The sequence below is a fragment of the Venturia canescens genome, chromosome 8, assembly GCF_019457755.1.
Source record: "Venturia canescens isolate UGA chromosome 8, ASM1945775v1, whole genome shotgun sequence".
Lineage (NCBI taxonomy): Eukaryota > Metazoa > Arthropoda > Insecta > Hymenoptera > Ichneumonidae > Venturia > Venturia canescens.
The window spans coordinates 17,935,253-17,942,690 of record NC_057428.1 but is presented as its reverse complement, the minus strand read 5'-3'; positions in this window follow the sequence as shown (position 1 = coordinate 17,942,690).

The following is a 7,438-nucleotide window of genomic DNA, read 5'->3' as shown; positions in this document are numbered from 1 at the left end:
TTTTTATAAGAGAAATTCCAATTTCTTAGCTACTGTGGTCGTTCATTCTTTCGATGCGTGTGCGGAATCGTTGGGCGGAATCTTCCTTATTTCGTGCTTTCATTTTTCACCTTCCCCTTCGTGATTTTTTTCAGATTTAAAAAGACAATTTTTAATAAAATTTGTACCTCCCTCCTCTAAAATTCATCGCGGTATCATTTGTCATCAAGGATAATGCTTGAAAAATAATTTGGCATGCTTTTTAGCAAAAGTAGGTATCGTAAATGCTCTTCTGTCACTCAACTGCTTAATCGCGCGATTAAAAAGTTTCTACAGTTAATAAAAACTGTGGGTGAAAAACTGCAAGCGCTTCCTAAGTACAGTTGAGGGGAGATAAAGAGAGGGCTAATAATCTCCGCATTATAAATGGCGCGAGGGGAATGTTTCGTCTTTGTACGAAGCGCACGTACGTGCCATTATTCGTTATGCAGAGTGCATCGTTGCATTTGGGCTTGATTCCCACCGTGGGACATGTCTCCACAAATGATTTCCCACATCGAGTGCATTCGCCACTTTGCTCAAGTAATTTGCAAGCCACATTCAAGCATGTGTTTGTACACGAAATGTGTGTGCAGCTTTTAAGGGGGGAGTGCAATTAAAACTGGACGTGGGGGCTTGTACGATTATTCAATAAAGAGGCGCTTCGGGCTAAAAGTCAATCTAGCTCGCCGCTCGGATTGCCAGTAATAATATCTCGTGCGGCATACTCCTGGAAATAGAAATTCGCAGGTGTGTGTGGGCACGATGAAGTTGTTGCGTTAAAAAGGCGACGAAAAATATTCGCTGAATCGAAAATTCCTGCTTAACGCTCCCGGGACCGTTTCTAAAGTTGGGAACGTTTCGCAGTCTTTTTTCAGACTCAATGGCCTTTTAAATCTTGGATCATTGGCCTCTAAAATTCTGTATGGGCTTCCCAAGAGATTATCGCGACCGAGCACACTCTCCCTTTTCTCCTCGAGCTCGTTTTTCCCTTTATTCGGCAGTGAAATCATTCGTGGGACTCTGACAACGGGTCTCGCTATTCATAAAGCGAGGAGATGAAAACGAAGGTGAGAACGCGTGCCTGCGTTTAGGGGAATTTGAATCGCGCGGTTAATTGCGCGCGAGAAAAACACTTTCGTCTCGACTGAATATGCTAATTAATGATTGTTCTCTTTAGAGCAAACGAGGGCGATGATTTGCAGGGTTTTACGGTGATTCGAGGAAAGTCTCTTCGGCCGAATTCAGCGCGTTTGTTTCACCTTCGAATTTCGGGCTTTAAGGCTGCTCTGGCTTTTCTGCCCAGGTTAAATCGATCCGACGGGAGGAAAAGAAGGGAAAGATTCTCTTTGACGATCGGCGAATGCAAAGAGACACTTTCGGCCATTTTTTTCGTGCTGGGACTTAAAAATTTGGGAATCGTGACTCTCGTCGCCCAGCCGGCGAGGAACAGAGCCGATTAATCTTTCGATCTCGATGCCTCTCGCCCTTTTTCTTATTTCCAAAATCCCCTCGCGTACGAGCCACGTGCCGGCCTCTCTCAACGTTTCCTCGACACAATCGAAGGCGGCTCGCCTCCCAAAGAGGATGCGACGCCGCGGATACCGGCTCGATCGCCAATTAAAATTAATTACTTTCCTCGATTGATATACGGCGGGGATCTCTCTTACCATTGAACTTTGAATCTCCGCTCCGAAAACAAAAGCACACAGGCAATTAACATATTTCCCGTTGTGCAAAACGGCGAAGAAAACAGAGCTCGAAATTCCTTGATTTTTCCAAAATTTATCGAAGCGAAATCTCCCCCCGCGGCTTTTTCGTTCCACCTCCTGCTTCTAGCTCACCCGGTATATCCGTGCGAGATTCTTCGCCGCGATGCCTCGTTCTAACCGTGGATGGTTACGAGTAGTTCAGCTAACTCAAGCGAGGCGAGATCCAGCCGGAGTGGTTGGCCCTCGATGCGATCTCTCGCATCGAGGAATCCCGAGCACCCTGAACTTGAACTTGCGCGATGATTCTCTACGCGCTCTTGAGGACGAGCGTGCGCGATTCCGTTTGCATAATATCGGAAACGGAATTGAATAACAATTGCTCAATCCTCATTGAACTGATGATTTCAAAACATGATTCCGCACACGGGGCAATCCGTGCGGAGAAAGCCTGAAAATTCCTCAACGAAATAAATCTTGGAAAAAACAAATGTTTGTCGGAAAGCAGTAAATTCTGTGAAACTCAACTGAAGTTCCGCTAACAAACGTCGATAAATCATTGCAAACGACGATCTTTCATCGCGACTCAACCGAAATGGAAGAAAAAAATTCAGTTCCCCGTGACAACGCGATTATCAATTAGAACGTCGTTACCGAGCATTAGTTCTCGCTTAACGATGACGTCACGCGGCTGCATACCGACGAATATTTCTTCGTAATGAAAGTAATTATGAAACCGTAGTTGACCAAAGTGGAATGGCGCGTTCGAACTCGAACAGCGACGCGGTTGATACTCGCATTCGTAATAATTATTCTCATTATAAATAATAATAATGAGGATTATTCGATAGAGCGAGAGTATCAGTTACGTGAGAGTTTTGCGATCAAAGTGCGTCACATCGACACGCGCGGTGTTTTGCCACACCCACGTCAGGAGTCAGCGGCGCACCAGGTGAGTTAGAAAATCAAGTTAAAAACGTTATAAGAGGCAGGAAGGCGTGGTAGCGATGCAGGGGGCACCTCAATGCCAAGAATGCGGTGTAAAAGTGGTTCCGTTTCGTGCCTCCATCGAGGCGAACTCTTTTATCTCTCACTTTTCTCGTTCCTCAATCGCATTTGCTCTCTCCGTGTGAGCAGCTCGGCGGCGGATATTGCCCACACGAATGAAGGGGCCTGTAAATGACTCGAAACATTTTTTCTCTCATTTTTGTCAAATTTATTAACGCGATCATAGAGAGGAGAGAGACTCCAAAAATATTGCAGCATATTGGGCGAGCTCGCTCGAGCGATCAATCAACCTGCTCGATCGATTAACGGAACTGCTGGTCCCTCGAGCTTTATTTGGCTGTGTTGAAATCGAATCGTTTGTCCAAATGTCCGGACGATTTTTCCACTCGACGCGCGCCACCAAAGCTGCGCGTTGTCGCGCCTTTTCGATCGATCTTTCGCGCGACGCCGAAAAAATCGCAGACGTTGCTCCAGTGGGAGAAAAACGAGGGGAAAAAGCCTGAGTTTATTAGCCTTCGCGGACGATCGATTGTGCTCGGTAAATCAAGCGAATGAGGCTTCGTGGAAAGGCAGTTAATAAACGCACTTAAAATTCTATTAAAATTGCCTCTGTTATTTGGCACACGTCGCGTTTCTGTTTTTCATCAAGGCACTTAAAAATTTGCATCGATTTAGCGATTGGCTAAACGAGCGCGAAACTTTCTACGAATTTAATATCGAGGCTGTGAATTTGAGAGAAAAACTCGCTCGGCGAATCAATTGCTATGGAAATACCAACAATGAACCCCCAGAAAATGGACTCCGGCAGAAAGAGGCAGATAAAGAGAGACGCAGAGCGATGCGGTTATGGAAATCCTCGTCTAATATAGAAGTTACGTTCGAGACATGAAAATCCACGTAAATGCGTTGCCCGGAGAAATATATCCAGTTATTAAAGCCTTTCACAATCTTGTCGCCCGCCGAATGGCTTACCGAGCGCTAAATTTATGGACACGAGATTCGAGAGCGGCTCGGCAATAATATTTTTATCGAGTCAAGCCTCCTAAGATCTCTGGCGAAGTTCGCACATATCGAAGTTGCACACTCCGTTATTTCCGTGCCCGTCGAAACTCCCAACCTCGGACATTTCTTAAGGCACGCGCGCGCGGCTCGCTTTGTCAAAAAACGAGAAACACGAAAAACCAGTAGACTTTTATGCGGTTCGGCACATATTTATCAAACAGGACGCACGTTTCACGCGCGGTTTGCAAGCGCGTTTCAAACTGCGGGCTTTGGTCCAAGGGAATATCCGTTTATTCCAACACGGAGAGAGCAGCAGAATAAGCATCGAAATGGCTCGGTGACGAAATTTACGATAATAATAATAACTGAATGGGATGTGAAATTAATTAAAACGCCTTAAATTCGCAATTGATATTCGTTTTGAAGCAACTTCAATAGCAGGATGTTTATGAGAATCGTTGGAATTTCAGCGACCGTGCGCAGAGTGTCCGAACGAATCGAAAGTTTCGCTCCTACGAGCATCGATAATCGCAGCCGCCGAAGAAATCCGCACGAAGAGAAATAACGAATCGTTCAATTATTAATGAACGAGATGAAATTTTAATATTTTCTCTAATTATAATTGACGATTTGAGAAACCCAAGAAAAAATGGAGAATGTCTGCGACGACAATTTATGGCCGATAAACTCAACGGGCTTATGAATTGTTCGATAAAAATGAAGGAAAATGCTCTCAGTCGCCGGACAAGAAGGAGACCGAGGAAACCTCGTGGATTTTCTTTCACTGATGAATTGTCAGAGGCCTGCCGGCCACTCTCCGCGCATACCCAGCACTCGATGAACGGAGCGAAAACCTGTTCCTTAACGCTAGCCTCCGTATGGACGACTCGTAAAACTATTTCATTGCGAAACTTCAAGAAATACCGATTATTAGCCATATTTATACGGGGAATCGATGATATCGATACAATATTGTCTAATTAACGTAACATACGTCACTCACCAACTTTTGACGAACTCATTTAGCGAACGTCGAATAATAATCCGCGACACTCAACCCAACTCATTTCTCTCATCGCATCAGCATGCAATTATCTTTCAAACACTTTTCACGAGTCCTATAAAGCTTGAAAACGTTGTTTAGAAAAAGAGGCTGAGTAAGAAATCGAACGAAATCTTGAATTAGAAATTTAAGAGATTTTAATTGTTTTTTTATGAGAGATTTTTGACGAAGTTAAAGATTAAATTTTTCAAAGTCTCAAGTTCGTATAAAATTCTTTCTAAAATTGGACGAGAATACGGTGGCTCAACTCGATTTTTTTAAGGCAAGTGATTCGGCTTGTTCAATACGAACCGTTGGCAAAAAAGGTTTCATTATTAAGGTAGTTCATGCACGAAACGATTGTCTTACTAGTCATAAAGATATATTACGTTTGAAGATTTAAAAAATGTGTTGACCATTTGAAATTAATGACTCTGACATCAATTTAAATTGATTATATTTTTAATTAGAGAGTAAAAAATCGATCCAACTTAGACACCCATAAAATTGGATTCTTCGGGCACGATCTACCTTAAAATGTTTAACTCAATAAAAAAAAATGTTCATTTTCTCTGAGCCAAGAAAATTTCTTCATCGACAAATTGGTTCATTCGACAAAGGAACCGTTGGAAAACTAACGTTCAATTCACTACGTTCTGGTCCAGCCGAATGGATTTTCATCGCTAAATCTTTTCCTCGGTGCATTAAAACATTTGAAAAAATATAAAAATGCAATTATGCTTTCAAAAAGGTTGGACGATGTAAAAGTATTGGTATTGTAAAAATATTGGCAGTAGACTTGGAAAAAATTCCAAGGTTCGAAAATTTTCGAAAATTTCAAAAATCGAAAAAATGATCTCCAAATGGGTTTGAAACATGTTTCACGCGGTTCTGAGTCGAATGAGACAAAGTTGTAAACACCGGAAAAAAAAATTTTTCGATCATTAAAAAGGCAGTAGACTTGGAAAAAATTTCAAGGTTCGAAAATTTTCAAAAATCGAAAAAATGATCTCCGCATGGGTTCGAAACATGTTTCACGTGATTCTGAGTCGAATGAGACAAAGTTGTAATGACCAAAAAAAAAAAAATTACGAAGGCAGTAGACTTGGAAAAAATTCCAAGATTCAAAAATTTTCGAAAATTTCAAAAATCGAAAAAATGATCTCCAAATGGGTTTGAAACATGATTCACGCGATTCTGAGTCGAATGAGACAAAGTTGTAATGACCGGAAAAAAAAAATTTTCGAAGGCAGTAGACTTGGAAAAAATTCCAAGATTCGAAAATTTTCGAAAATTTCAAAAATCGAAAAAATGATCTCCAAATGGGTTTGAAACATGTTTCACGCGGTTCTGAGTCGAATGAGACAAAGTTGTAAACACCGGAAAAAAAAATTTTTCGATCATTAAAAAGGCAGTAGACTTGGAAAAAATTTCAAGGTTCGAAAATTTTCAAAAATCGAAAAAATGATCTCCGCATGGGTTCGAAACATGTTTCACGTGATTCTGAGTCGAATGAGACAAAGTTGTAATGACCAAAAAAAAATTACGAAGGCAGTAGACTTGGAAAAAATTCCAAGATTCAAAAATTTTCGAAAATTTCAAAAATCGAAAAAATGATCTCCAAATGGGTTTGAAACATGATTCACGCGATTCTGAGTCGAATGAGACAAAGTTGTAATGACCGGAAAAAAAAAATTTTCGAAGGCAGTAGACTTGGAAAAAATTCCAAGATTCGAAAATTTTCGAAAATTTCAAAAATCGAAAAAATGATCTCCAAATGGGTTTGAAACATGTTTCACGCGGTTCTGAGTCGAATGAGACAAAGTTGTAAACACCGGAAAAAAAAATTTTTCGATCATTAAAAAGGCAGTAGACTTGGAAAAAATTTCAAGGTTCGAAAATTTTCAAAAATCGAAAAAATGATCTCCAAATGGGTTTGAAACATGTTTCACGCGATTCTGAGTCGAATGAGACAAAGTTGTAATGACCGGAAAAAAAAAATTTTCGAAGGCAGTAGACTTGGAAAAAATTCCAAGATTCGAAAATTTTCGAAAATTTCAAAAATCGAAAAAATGATCTCCAAATGGGTTCGAAACATGTTTCACGCGGTTCTGAGTCGAATGAGACAAAGTTGTAATGACCAAAAAAAAAAATTTACGAAGGCAGTAGACTTGGAAAAAATTCCAAGATTCAAAAATTTTCGAAAATTTCAAAAATCGAAAAAATGACCTCCAAATGGGTTTGAAACATGTTTCACGCGATTCTGAGTCGAATGAGACAGTTGTAATGACAGAAAAAAAAAATTTTCGAATGCAGTAGACTTGGAAAAAATATTCGTTATGAAAGGTCTGCGTGAGATTTGGGCAGCGCAATCGATACCTTTGATTATCTGGACGTTGCGAACGGAAGCTCGGGGAAGCGTGTAACCGTTGTCAAACCGTGTTAAATTGATTATTTTCGTAAATCCGCAATAAAATATATAGATGTAGCGAGGGATTTTCGACCGCAGAAGCAATTTGAGAAGACGTGTAAATTAATTCGTGTTACCACGAAATCGATTCATTTTTAAGGTAGCGAAAAGCAGCAACGATCGTATGGGAGGGAAGATAAAAAAAGCGAAAGAAAAAAATGAGTGGCGGTGCGGTGTGCAGTGAGGAGA